Here is a 14631-nt window from a genome sequence, read left to right as displayed (position 1 = left end):
AATACTAAAAATATTTCATATATTAAAAGTAAAAATAACAGGGTTATACAAAAAGGTATATGTTCGGTGTGTGGTTCAAAAAAAAATCAATTTATCTCCAAACACAAACGAGGAGGAGATATACAAAAGTTTTTATCAGGAAGTAAATTTACAACTACTGGAATACCAGGGGAATTACATCTTCCAGGGTATTCTTTCTGTGGTCCAGGCACAAACTTGGATAAAAGATTAGATGAGGCAGACAATCCTAAATTCTGGAGTAAGCCTATCAATAGAGTTGATGAAGTGTGCCTGAGACACGATATTGATTATGGGAATACCACAACGTTGGAAGAAAAGCATGAAGCCGATAGAGAAATGTTGTATAATTTGTCTCTGATACAAAATCCAACCTTGAGAGAAAAAGTTGATTGTTTCATTGTGAAGAAGATGATCAGTGCTAAATTGAAACTTGGACTTGGAAATTCAAAAAACTTATAGGCTCTAATGATGTCATTAAGACTGAAGAGCAATTAGCTGATGAATTACATAAACCAATATTCACAAAGTTTCAGAGAAGGAAAGTTTATTCCAAGGAAGTTGATTATATCTGGTCTGCTGATTTTATTGAACTCAATAATGATAAGGGGTACAAGTATGCTTTAACCTTTATTGATTTGAGGAGTAGATACGTATGGGTTGTCCCATTAAAAAAACAAAACAGGTAATACTCTTATGTTAGCCTTTCAACAGATATTTAATAAAAGTAAGAGAAAACCTAAAAAATTGTGGACTGATGAGGGTAGAGAGTTTTATAACAAGACATTTATGAATTTTCTAAAAAATAACAGTATTACATTATACAGTACCTTTAATGAAGGGAAGGCAGTTGTTGTTGAACGTTTTAATCGTACCTTAAAAGAGAGACTATATAAAAAATTCACACAACTCGGTTCACAACAATGGTCATCTTTTATTCAGGATATTGTGGATAAGTATAATGACACGATTCACACGTCAACAAATATGAAACCATCAGAAACATTTACAAAATTAAAATATGAAAAAGAGATTAATGTCAGAAAACCTAAGTTCAAAGTTGGTGATATCGTAAGAATATATAGGTGGAAATCTCATTTTGAAAAGGGTTATGTTAAAAGATGGACAAACGAGCTTTTTAAAATTGTTGATGTAATAGATACGGTTCCTTGGACTTATAAAATATATGATTTGGAAGGGGAAGAGATTTTAGGTTCATTTTATTCACAGGAATTACAAAAGACAAAGATATATTGAATTTTTTTTGACTCCGCCCCTTTTTGACTCCACCCACACAAACCCCACACAAACCCCACCACACACAAACCCCTCACAAGCTCCAATAAATTGAATTTTTTTGACTCCGCCCCTTTTTGACTCCACCCACACAAACCCCACACAAGCCCCACCCACACAAGCTCCACACAAACCCCACACACAAAAACTCCACCCCACACAAGCTCCACACACACAAACCCCACACAAGCTCCACCCATATTCATCATATTCACATAATTAGTGATTAGTTAATTAGTTCCCCACACCCAACATGTTTATTTAATTAAAAAATTATCCACCCATCCACACAAGCTCCACCCATCCACCCATCTCTCCACCCATCCACACAAACCTCATCCACATAAACCTCATCCACATTCACCCCGCCCACATAAAGGCACTCCCACAAGATACAGAGAAAAACTCTACACACATAGAACCTGTCCACATAAACCCATTCCACAGAAACCACTCCCACAGAAGCTCCACCCACATAAACCCCTCCCACATGCCACCCACACAAGCTCCACCCACACACACCCCTCCCACCGAAGCCCCGCCCACACAAGCACCACCCACACAAGCCCCGCCCACACAAGCCACACCCCCTCATCCCCCTGTGCGCCACCACCTTTGGCCCACCACCTCCCTCATCCCACCCCCACCCTTCCCCACACACACACATGGGGAGGGGAGGGATGGGATGAGGGGGTGATGGGTCATTGGGGGAGCGCACCTACCCCCCTCCCCCAACCCCTCCCTCTCGTTCATGTCTTGATCCTCTTCTTGAAATTCAAAATCAAGTAATTGTAAACAAAACAAATGTAATTTATTAATATTGAAAATATTAAATATTCATTTGCAAGAATGTTTCATCTTTCCCAGCAATCTTCTTCAGATGTCTTGTGATTTCGAAACTCAGACACCATATTCTGTTTTGAAACAAAAAGTGGATAATAATTAGGTTTTATAAAGATAATTACATGGTAATACGAGTAAACCTGGTGTTGGTTCTAAGTTCAAGCCTCGTTGACCACTGAATTAACACACCAGGAGGCCGACTCAGCCTGTCATCCTTTCAAGGCCAATAAAATGAATTCCAGTGTACTGGCAAAACCGCATCCAAACTAATGATGCAACCAACATAAGATGACATTCTAAAGAGAGAGTGATATTAATAATAATTCAGAAACATTTACCTCCAGAAAATCATGTGTTGTACAAGATTGCTTCAACAGCTGATGTTGTGTGATAGTGCTGAAAAAAAAAATAATAAAAAGTCAAGGGTATAGATGAAGAGACAGACAGAGAGAGATACAAACAGACAGGGAAAGCGACACACACACACACACATATATATATATATACATACACACACACACACACACACACACACACACACACACACACACACACACACACACACACACACACACACACACACACACACACACACACACACACACACATACACACACACACACACACACACACACACACACACACGTGTCTCACCATTGGTTTAATTTATTCGAGATCAGAGGCTGTGATAAGACTTCGTACCACTCATTATAAATGTCTTTCAATTCTCTTCTAAAATCATTGATCTCTTCAATAAGAGTATTCATTTGATGCACCTCATCGTGATATGTAAACTCAATTTCTTCCAACGACCTGTCAGGAAAAAAAAATATATATATATATATCAGAATTATCATGATTTAATTTATAATCATTTGCTTCATCGTTCAAAGAGAAAACCATACACAAACTTACCAACTTTGTAGTGAGCTGTTTTGTTCATCGGAAGAGAGTGAGTCCATGTCCCAGTTGTAAAAATGAAAATCCCGTCTGGCAGAAACTTTGTCTGGTGAATCACTTATAAGGCAACGACGAGGAAATTACCTAAGCATTGGGTGCGGCCACAGGAAATGACAGCTTGGAAAATAACTGGGAGATTTATTTTCAAAACATACTGAAAATGCCCTAAAATGGTTTTGATTCAAATGTTTTCAGTTCGTGTTCCGAGATAAAATATAAACACGAGACCTTGTCTCACAGAATAGTTCCTGTTTTTCTTTTCACAACACGATCGTGTCAAAAAAAAACACTTCCTCATTTTCACGGCATGAACTGAAAACATTTGAAACAAAACTTTTTTTATGGCGTGGTTTATACACAAAAATGATTTGCAACTCGGGCGGTGGCCAGATGAGATCATTAAGAGAAGTTTATCATTTCATAATGACAGAAAAGGGGTATCTTAAAAAATATAAAGATTCAAATGTTTTGTTTTTCAATATTTTAGATGGGGATTATTGTGCAAAGAAAATTAAACTATTGAAGGAATTTGAGAATGAACAAATCTTTATAGGTTCAATGAGTGAGCTGTTCAACCCCCAGGTTAAAAGGGGAGACAAATAAATATACCTTGGGATAGCCTGGTTATAAAAATATATAATATAATAACTTGTATATATATATATATATATATATATATATATATATATATATATATATATATATATATATATATATATATGTACCTACAAAGCCTGGTGTTGTCTTAGTGGTTAGGGCAGCGGCTTGGGATCCCAGTGTCCTGAGTTTAAGCCCCGTTGGCTGCTGAATTAACACCAGGGGGTTGACTCAGCCTGTCATCCTTCCGAGGTCAGCGAAATGAGTGCCAGTGTACTGGTCCCGGTGTATGCCCCGGTTAGAATAGGTGTACCATATCCCTGTGTGTCGTAAGAGGCGACCAGGGTTGGCGTCAGGAAGGGCATCCGGCCATAAAACATTGCCTCACAAAAAGCCAAACCCCTGCACAGCAGGGAAAAACGGATAAAAAGGGGGTTTATTTTTAGGGAAAAAAAAAGGGAATCGCTGAAAATCCCCCATTCATTTACATGGGGAAAAGTGAGCCAGAACCAGTATATCCACCCTACTTGTATGTATATATATATATATATATATATATATATATATATATATATATATATATATATATATATATATATATATATATATATATATAGTCATGCGCCACTTAACGACGGGGTTACATTCTGAGAAACGCGTCGTCAAGCGGCGTCGTCATTGTGCGAAAATCATTTTCTTTTTTTTTTCGTTTTCGTTTTCGAACATCGTACTGACACAAAACTAGACACCTAGGCTATACGGTGTAGCGATGCAGCCTATTGCTCCTCGGATACAAACCTGTACAGCATGTTACTGTACTGAATACTGTTGTCAATTGTAACACACATCCAAGAGAGACGGAAGACGCGTTAGTTTTACCTTTGTGCTGTTCATGACGGCCATCGGTGTAGTTAGCAGCAGTTTACAATCTCCTCTCGCATCGATTATAGAAAGATGAATAAACAGCGTTTGTATTTTATAAATACGTAGTCATTGCATCGATGTTATAATTTATAAATGAAGAAACGAGGAGCACCTGTCAATTGTGATATATATATATATATATATATATATATATATATATATATATATATATATATATATATATATATATATATATATATATATATTTTTTTTTTCGGAACAGCGCGATTGTTTTAACAACATGAAAAGCTTCGCGAAAAACAAATTTGTGTTTTAATTTCGACTGCAATAACAACGATTTATTCGCGGAATTCTTCAATTCAAAGGTAAGTTACTTGCCAGAATTTAAACGTGCAAACATTGGTTCAGTTTGAAAACCAATTTCCTTGAATCCCGATTTAGCACGACCCTGCTTTTTTCGCGATGACGTTTTATGGACCTCAACGATCGCATTATAACAGGGCCACACTGTCGTTTATTATCATTATGAGGTATTATGTACTGTACAGTGTACATAATTGTATGTGCTATTTTTATACGACTGGCAACGCGACGTCGGCTTCATCACTCGGCGATAGGAATTTTTCAGCTACATTGTTTTTTCATTTTTTTTTTTCAGAGCTGGCAGATCCGTCGTATTTGCGATCCGTCGTTGCCTGGAACGTCGTTCAGCGCCGCATGACTATATATATATATATATATATATATATATATATATATATATATATATATATATATATATATATATATATATATATATATATATTTATATATATATATATATATATATATATATATGGTGGCGCAATGATTAGGGCAGTGACTTGGGACCCAAAAGGTCCTGAGTTCAAGCCCCGTTGGGCCACTGAATTAATATATATATATATATATATATATATATATATATATATATATATATATATATATATATATATATATATATATATATATATATATATATATATATATATATATATATATACCAAGTCGTATAACACCAGGGGGTTGACTCAGCCTGTCATCCTTCCGAGGTCGGCGAAATAAGTACCGGTGTATGCCCCGGTTAGAATAGATGTACCATATCCCCGTGTGTCGTAAGAGGCGACCAGGGTTGCGTCAGGAAGGGCATCCGGCGTAAAAACCTATGCCAAATCATTATGTGGACAACAAAACGAATTTCCATACCGGATTGGTCGAGGCCCGGGTTACCAACGACCACCACCGGTACCGGTGGTCAGCAGGTTACCAGTGGAAATTGTGCTACTGCTGGGCGAAGGAGGAGAAGGAGATGGGGAAGGCGAGCCTGGAGGCAGTGGAAGAGGGGGAAGAGTAGAAGTGTGGAGGTGAGAGTTGGTACTCTGAATATTGGGACAATGACTGGCAAAAGGCGAGAGTTGGCTGATATGATGGAGAGAAGAAAGGTGGACATACTGTATGTACAAGAGACCAAGTGGATGGGGAGTAAGGCTAGGAGCATTGGAGGTGGTTTCAAACTGTTCTGCCATGGTGTGGATGGGAGGAGAAATGGTGTCAGGGTAATCCTGAAGGAAGATTATGTCAAGAGGGTATTGGAGGTGAGGAGAGTGTCTGACTGAGTGATGAGTGTGAAGTTGGAAATTGAAGGAGTGATGATGAATGTCATCAGTGCATATGCACCGCATATGGGGTGTGAGATGGAATATATGAAAGCTTTCTGTAGTGAGTTAGATGAAGTGGTAAAGAGTGTATCCAAGGATGAAAGAGTGGTGATTGGAGCCGATTTCAATGGGCATGTTGGGGAAGGGAATAAAGAGGATGAGGAGGTGATGGGTACGTATGGTCTCAACAAGAGAATGTGGAAGGGCAAATGGTGGTAGAGTTTACAAAAAGAATGGAAATGGCAGTGGTAAATGCGTATTTCAAGAATATGGAGGAACACAGGGTGACGTACAAGAGTGGAGGAAAGTGCACACAGGTGGATTACATCTTAAGCAGGAGATGCAACCTGAAAGAGATTAGAGACTGTAAGGTGGTGGCAGGGGCGTTAAGGGAGGAGGGAAGACAGGTGTTGAATGGTGGCAAAGATGGGTGGGATGATTGGGCAACGACAGCAGAAGTGGTGAGGGAGATAGCTTGGAAGGTACTTGGTGTGACATCTGGACAAAGGAAGGAAGACAAGCAGACTTGGTGGTTGAACGTGGAGGTACAGGGAGTATAAGGAGGAAGGGGTTGGCGAAAAAGAAGTGAGATAGTCAGAGAGATGAATAAAGTAGGCAGGAGTACAAGGAGTGGCGGCGAAAGGCAAAGAGAGAGGTGGCAAAGGCTAAGGAAAAAGGCATATGGCGAGCTGTATGAGAAGTTGGATACAATAGAAGGGGAAAAGGATTTATACCGATTGGCAAGACAGAGGGACCGACCAGGGAAGGATGTGCTGCAGGTTAGCGTGATCAAGGACGTAAATGGGAATGTGCTGACGAGCGAGGAGAGTGTGTTGAGAAGGTGGATGGAGTACTTTGAGGAGCTGATGAATGAAGAAAATGAGAGAGAAGGTTGGAAGGGGTGGAGATAGTGAATCAGGAAGTGGGGTGGATCAGTAAGGATGAAGTGAGGACTGCTATGAAGAGGATGAAAAGTGGAACTAACAGCCTGGGAGTGGAGGAGAAGTATGTGCGGATTGTGCAGGATATGTATGAGGACAGTGTGACAGCGGTGAGGTGTGCGTTAGGAATTTTTTTTTTTTTTTTTTTTTTTTTTTTTTTTTTTTTTTTTTTTTTTTTTTTTTTTTTGTATACCTTGGTCGAGGCTCGTATGAGAGCTAACACACAACTCACAGCAAGGAGGCATGAGACAAGAGGGGTGGGAGTGGGAGGGACAAAACATTGGGGAACAGACACAGGTGAACTGTGGAAGGGAGAGGGATGGGGATGGGATGGGGAACATGGCGAGGAGAAGATGGACATTACAGGGACTTTCAGGAAGGAAAGCAGGAGAATTGAAGGAAGTGGGCTTGGGTGGATTATCGGGGTAGAAAAGATCGAGGATTTGGATGGGGGAAGATAAGAGGTGGTGGTGAACAGCTGTTTTGAAAGCCTGGAGGGAAGAATGGGAAAGAATAGAGTGAGGAAGTTTATTCCAAAGGCGGGAAAAAGAGGAATGAAAGAGTGAAGATGAGCAGTGATTCGTGATTTTGGTAGTTTTACCAGAAGGGGGTTGTTGGCGGACCTTGAGCGCCCTGTGGAAATGTGGTTGGGACAAATCGCAGAGAGAGCAGGGGGGCAAGGCTGGAGAGGAGTCGGTAGAAGACAGAAAGACCACCGACCAACCTGCGGTGATTGAGTGAGAGGCCCAAAGACTCAGCTTCATTGCGGGAGATGCCAATGATCTTAAAAGCCCTGGTTTCGACAGCGTGAAGTCGAGAAAGGTGGAAGGCAGGAGCACCAGCCCAGAGGGGAGAGCAGTACTCCATCAGGCTACGGACAAAAGCTTTGTAAGTAGTCAGGAGCTCAAGAGGGCCGAGGAAGGACTTTGCACGACGGAGGATTCCCAGTCGGCGACTGGCTTTTGAGGCGAGGTTGGAAATGTGACTTTCCCAGGAAAGGTCATGGCAGATAGTGAGACCCAGAAGCTTGAAAGAAAAGACTTCTTCCAGAGGATTGTTGAGAAAGTGGATGGGGGGGTTTTGTAAACGGTCCTTTCGAAGAGACATAGTGAGAGTGTGAGATTTGTGTGGATTGAAAGACAATGAAGGACCGGTTTTAGGTAAAAGTGGGATTGCACGAAGGATCGACTCTGAGCCCTTTCCTGTTTGCAATGGTGATGGACAGGTTGACGGACGAGATCAGACTGGAGTCTCCATGGACTATGATGTTTGCGGATGACATCATGATCTGCAGGGAGAGTAGGGAGCAGGCTGAGGCTAGCCTTGAGAGTTGGAGGGACGCACTGGAGAGAAGGGGAATGATAGTCAGTCGGAGTAAGATGGAGTACATGTGCGTAAATGAGAGGGAGGGTGGTGGTATGGTGCAGTTGCAAGGAGTTGAGGTGGGGAAGGTGGATGGGTTTAAATACTTGGCATCAACTGTCCAAAGTAACGGAGAGTGTGGGAGAGAAGTGAAAAAGAGAGTGCAGGCAGGATGGAGTGGGTGGAGAAGAGTTGCAGGAGTGATTTGTGACAGAAGGGTAGCTGCAAAAATGAAAGGGAAAGTATACAAGACGGTAGTGAGACCAGCTATGTTGTATGGTTTGGAGGCGGTGGCGCTAACAAAAAGACAGGAAGCGGAGCTGGAGGTGGCAGACCGAAAGATGCTGCGATTATCGTTGCGAGTGATGAGGATGGACAGGATAAGGAATGAGTGTATTTGAGGGACTGCGCAGGTCGGACGGTTTCGAGACAAAGTGAGACAGGCGAGATTGAGATGCTTTGGACATGTGCACAGGAGGGAAGCGGAGTATATCGGGAGAAGGATGCTGAAGATGGAGCCGCCAGGTATGAGGAGAAGTGGAAGGCCAAATAATAGGTTCATGGATGCGGTGAGGGCGGACATGCGGGTGGTTGGAGTGTTCATGGAAGATGTGGAGGATAGAGCGAAATGGAGACGGTTGATCCGCTGTGGTGATCCCTTACGGGAGCAGCCAAAAGAAGAAGAAGAAGAAGAAGATAGATATATGTATATGTAGATATATGTATATGTACATATATATATATATATATATATATATGTACATATATATATATATATATATATATATATATATATATATATATATATATATATATATAAAATAATATTTGCCTGGTGTTGGCGTAGTGGTTAGGGTAGCGGCTTGGGATCCAAAAGTTTTGAGTTCAAGCCACGTTGACCGCTTGAATTAATACACACCAAGAGGTTGACTCAGCCTGACATCCTTCCGAGGTCGGAGAAGTGAGTACCAGTGTACTGGGCCCGGTGTATGCCCCAGTTAGAATAGGTGTACCATATCCCTGTGTCATAAGATGCGACCAGGGTTGCCTCAGGAAGGGCATCCGGCGTAAAAAAAACCTGTGCCAAACCATTATGCGGATCATAACGGATGATCGCTGTGGCGAGCAGCCGAAAGAAGAAGAAGATATATATATATATATATATATATATATATATATATATATATATATATATATATATATATATATATATATATAGATATATATATATATATATATATATATATATATATATATATATATATATATATATATATATATATATTGTTGTGGTTGACGAAATTCGCAAACCACCATTCAGGTCCCGTAGGTGAGATGTCTCTGTAAGTATATGTGTAGTTAGGCCCAAACCCGTTGTTTAGAGGGAATAAATGTCATTCATGCGGGCTGCGACCCTTTTCGATAGCCCTTTTTCTTTTACTATCTTTATTTTGGACCAGCCGCCATTACTACCATTACTTCCACCACCAATCACGTCTCAACAGCCATCACACAACAACCACCAGCCGCAACGCCGCTTCACGACAACAACAACGCCAACAGCCACGACCCTTGCCGTCACATCTCGCTCTCGCAACCATCGCATCACCGTCATTCCCGCGCCGCTTGTGGGCACCGATACTGGACTCGTGCAGGGCGCGCACCGAGCAGCGGGTGCAGAAACACCAGCCTTTCCGAAGAAATCGGATCAAAAACGACTCACGCCCACTTCTGTTCCGTCCTATCAGCGAGCATGGGGCGATTTGGCCCCGCCTCCAGGTGCGTCGGAGTAATATCGCAACATGCAGATTCATGGATCAAAAAGCATTCACGCCCACTTTTCCTCTGTCCAATGGGGAGCCAGCCAGAGGTAAAGGGTCGAAGGTGAAGGAGCGAAGCCACGGGGGCTATAAAGGGCCGCATTCCCTCGCCAAAAAGGCAGTCGAGTGGAGTTGGAAAGAGTCAGTCAAGAAGAGTTGGGAAGTCAGTGAAGAGAAGAGTCGGAGAAAGCAGTTGGACGGAGCTGTGGAGAGTTGGAGAGGTGGCGGCGGCGAAGGCAGTCGAGGGGGCGCTCGTGTCAGAGTCGGGGAGCTGCGGAGAGGGGAGGCCGATAACGCGACCGAGGTCGCGGTGGAGACGCTCGTCGCGGGACCCGAACCAGAGAGATATCCTCATCCCCCCGAGCATCAACAACCCCCTCCTGTTTCCCCCCCGCGCTGAGATAGTGCGAGAAGGGGGCCCCGTTCCCACCCAATTCCAGACACTGTCCGCGAGGCCCGCGGAGTCGGGGCGCCACCGCCATTTTGCGGCTCATCACCAGACGGGTCGGCTCGACGCGGTCTCGGCTCCAGGCCCGTCTGCCCCCCTCATTGTGGAGGGTGGTCCCTTTTTCTTTTGCTTTGAGTATATGTGTTGTCGGCGCCGTCTGTGAAGTAAAACTGTATAAGTGTTGCCGTGTGCTCGGTAGTCGGTGGTAGATCTGCATTGTGTTTTGCTTTTACATTTGCTTTTTGTGCATTATTGTGTGTTTCTTCTTCTTTTACATTTGCTTTTGGTGTATAATTGTATATGTGTGCTATCCGTGTGCCATCGCGAAATAAATGTGCTTTATGTTGAACTGTTTTTTCCCGTTTCGCTTCGTCTTTTCTTTAATTGAATCTCCATCTTACTTCACGTAAAGGGTTGGTGGTGGGCTAAATACTTCTTCTTCTTCTTCTTCCTCTTTCGGCTTGCTCCCGTTAGGGGTCGCCACATCGGACCAACTGTCTCCATTTCGCTCTATCCTCCACATCTTCCATTGACACTCCAACCACCCGCATGTCCGCCCTCACCGCATCCATGAACCTCTTCTTTGGCCTTCCTCTTCTCCTCCTGCCTGGCGGCTCCATCTTCAACATCCTTCTCCCGATATACTCCGTTTCCCTCCTGTGCACATGTCCAAACCATCTCAATCTCGCCTCTCTCACTTTGTTTCCAAACCGTCCTACCTGCGCTGTCCCTCTAATACACTCATTTCTTATCCTATCCATCCTCGTCACTCCCAACGAGAATCGCAGCATCTTTAACTCTGCCACCTCCAGCTCTGCTTCCTGTCTTTTTGTTAGCGCCACCACCTCCAAACCATACAACATAGCTGGTCTCACTACCGTCTTGTATACTTTCCCCTTCACTCTTGCAGCTACCCTTCTGTCACAAATCACTCCTGCAACTCTTCTCCACCCACTCCATCCCGCCTGCACTCTCTTTTTCACTTCTCTCCCACACTCTCCGTTACTTTGGACAGTTGATCCCAAGTATTTAAACCAATCCACCTTCCCCACCTCAACTCCTTGCAACTGCACCATACCACCACCCTCCCTCTCATTTACGCACATGTACTCCGTCTTACTCCTACTGACTAACATTCCCCTTCTCTCCAGTGCGTATCTCCACCTCTCAAAGCTCGATTCAGCCTGCTCCCTACTCTCCCTACAGATCATGATGTCATCCGCGAACATCATGGTCCATGGAGACTCCAGTCTGATCTCGTCCGTCAACCTGTCCATCACCATTGCAAACAGGAAAGGGCTCAGAGTTGATCCTTGGTGCAATCCCACTTTAACCTTAAACCGGTCCGTCATTCCTACCGCACACCTCACCGCTGTCACACTGTCCTCATACATATCCTGCACGATCCTCACATACTTCTCCAACACTCCCGACTTCCTCATACAATGCCACAACTCCTCTCTTGGCACCCTATCATAAGCTTTCTCTAAATCCACAAACACACAATGTAACTCTTTCTGGCCTTCCCTATACTTCTCCATCAACATTCTCAAAGCAACCATCGCATCAGTGGTGCTCTTTCCTGGCATAAACCCATATTGCTGCTCACAGATCATCACCTCTCCTCTCAACCGAGCTTCCACTACTCTTTCCCACAACTTCATGGTGTGGCTTAACAACTTTAACCCTCTGTAATTTCCACAGCTCTGCACATCACCCTTATTCTTGAAAATCGGAACCAGCACGCTTAATCTCCACTCCTCCGGCATCCTCTCACTTTCCAAGATTTTATTAAACAATCTGGTTAACAACCCCACTGCCATCTCTCCTAAGCACTTCCATGCCTCCACTGGTATACCATCTGGGCCAACCGCCTTTCCACTTTTCATCTTCTTCATAGCAGTCCTCACTTCATCCTTACTGATCCACCCCACTTCCAGATTCACTATCTCCACCTCTTCCAACCTTCTCTCTCTCACATTTTCTTCATTCATCAGCTCCTCAAAGTACTCCATCCACCTTCTCAACACACTCTCCTCGCTCGTCAGCACATTCCCATTTGCGTCCTTTATCACCCTAACCTGCAGCACATCCTTCCCAGCTCGGTCCCTCTGTCTTGCCAATCGGTATTAATCCTTTTCCCCTTCTTTTGTATCCAACTTCTCATACAGCTCGTCATATGCCTTTTCCTTGGCCTTAGCCACCTCTCTTTTTGCTTTTCGACGCCACTCCTTGTACTCCTGCCGACTTTCTTCATCTCTCTGACTATCCCACTTCTTTTTCGCCAACCCCTTCTTCCTTATACTTTCCTGAACTTCCTCATTCCACCACCAAGTCTCCTTATCTTCCTTCCTCTGTCCAGATGTCACACCAAGTACCTTCCTAGCTATCTCCCTCACAACTTCTGCTGTCGTTGCCCAATCATCCCACCCATCTTTACCGCCATCCAACGCCTGTCTCACCTCCTCCCTAAATTTCACGCAACAGTCTTCTTCCTTCAGCTTCCACCATCTGGTCCTTGGTTCAGCCCTCACTCTCTTCCTCAACCTCACCTCTAAAGTCATCCTACAGACCACCAATCGATGCTGTCGAGCTACACTCTCCCCTGCCACAACCTTACAGTCACTAATCTCTTTCAGGTTGCATCTCCGACTTAAGATGTAATCCACCTGTGTGCACTTTCCTCCACTCTTGTATGTCACCCTGTGTTCCTCCTTCTTCTTGAAATACGTGTTTACCACTGCCATTTCCATTCTTTTTGCAAACTCTACCACCATTTGCCCTTCCACATTTCTCTTGTTGAGACCGTACCTCCCCATCACCTCCTCATCCTCTTTATTCCCTTCCCCAACATGTCCATTGAAATCTGCTCCAATCACCACTCTTTCATCCTTGGATACACTCTCCACCACTTCATCTAACTCACTCCAGAAATCTTCTTTATATTCCATCTCACACCCCATATGTGGGGCATATGCACTGATGACATTCATCATCACCCCTTCAATTTCCAACTTCACACTCATCACTCGGTCAGACACCCTCCTCACCTCCAATACCCTCTTGACATGATCTTCCTTCAGGATTATCCCGACACCATTTCTCCTCCCATCCACACCATGGTAGAACAGTTTGAAACCACCTCCAATGCTCCTCGCCTTACTCCCCATCCACTTGGTCTCTTGTACACACAGTATGTCCACCTTTCTTCTCTCCATCATATCAGCCAACTCTCGCCCTTTGCCAGTCATCGTCCCAACATTCAGAGTTCCAACTCTCACCTCCACACTTCTACCCTTCCCCCTCTCCCACTGCCTCCGGACTCGCCTTCCCCGTCTCCTTCTCCTCCTTCGCCCAGCAGTAGCACAATTTCCACTGGTACCCTGCTGACCACCGGTACCGGTGGCGGTCGTTGGTAACCCGGGCCTCGACCGATCCGGTATGGAAATTCGTTTTGTTGTCCGCATAATGATTTGGCATAGGTTTTTACGCCGGATGCCCTTCCTGACGCAACCCTGGTCGCCTCTTACGACACACAGGGATATGGTACACCTATTCTAACCGGGGCATACACCGGGCCCAGTACAACTGGTGCTCATTTCGCCGACCTCGGAAGGATGGCAGGCTGAGTCAACCCCCTGGTGTTTTCGACTTGGTTTGTATATATTTATATATATATATATATATATATATATATATATATATATATATATATATATATATATATATATATATATATATATATACATATACATACATATATTAATTCAGTGTCCCAACGGGGC

At 43.5% G+C, this 14631-nt stretch overlaps 1 protein-coding gene across 1 annotated transcript in view; it reads left to right on the top strand.

Annotated features, from left to right (window-relative positions):
- Nucleotides 1-4861: 4861 nt before the first annotated feature.
- LOC147035849 (extracellular calcium-sensing receptor-like) overlaps nucleotides 4862-14631 on the top strand; it is an 85060-nt gene continuing 75290 nt past the window's right edge. The window contains exon 1 of the transcript XR_015049062.1: nucleotides 4862-4964. The gene's annotated coding sequence lies outside the window, so the exon portion shown is untranslated. The remainder of the gene's footprint in view (nucleotides 4965-14631) is intronic.

Source organism: Eptatretus burgeri, chromosome 1 (genome assembly GCF_056783735.1).
Source record: "Eptatretus burgeri isolate ZD-2024b chromosome 1, Ebu_testis_v1, whole genome shotgun sequence".
Classification (NCBI taxonomy): Eukaryota; Metazoa; Chordata; class Myxini; order Myxiniformes; family Myxinidae; genus Eptatretus; species Eptatretus burgeri.
Note: the sequence above shows the minus strand (reverse complement) of the source record. Positions and strands in the feature narration are given on the sequence as shown.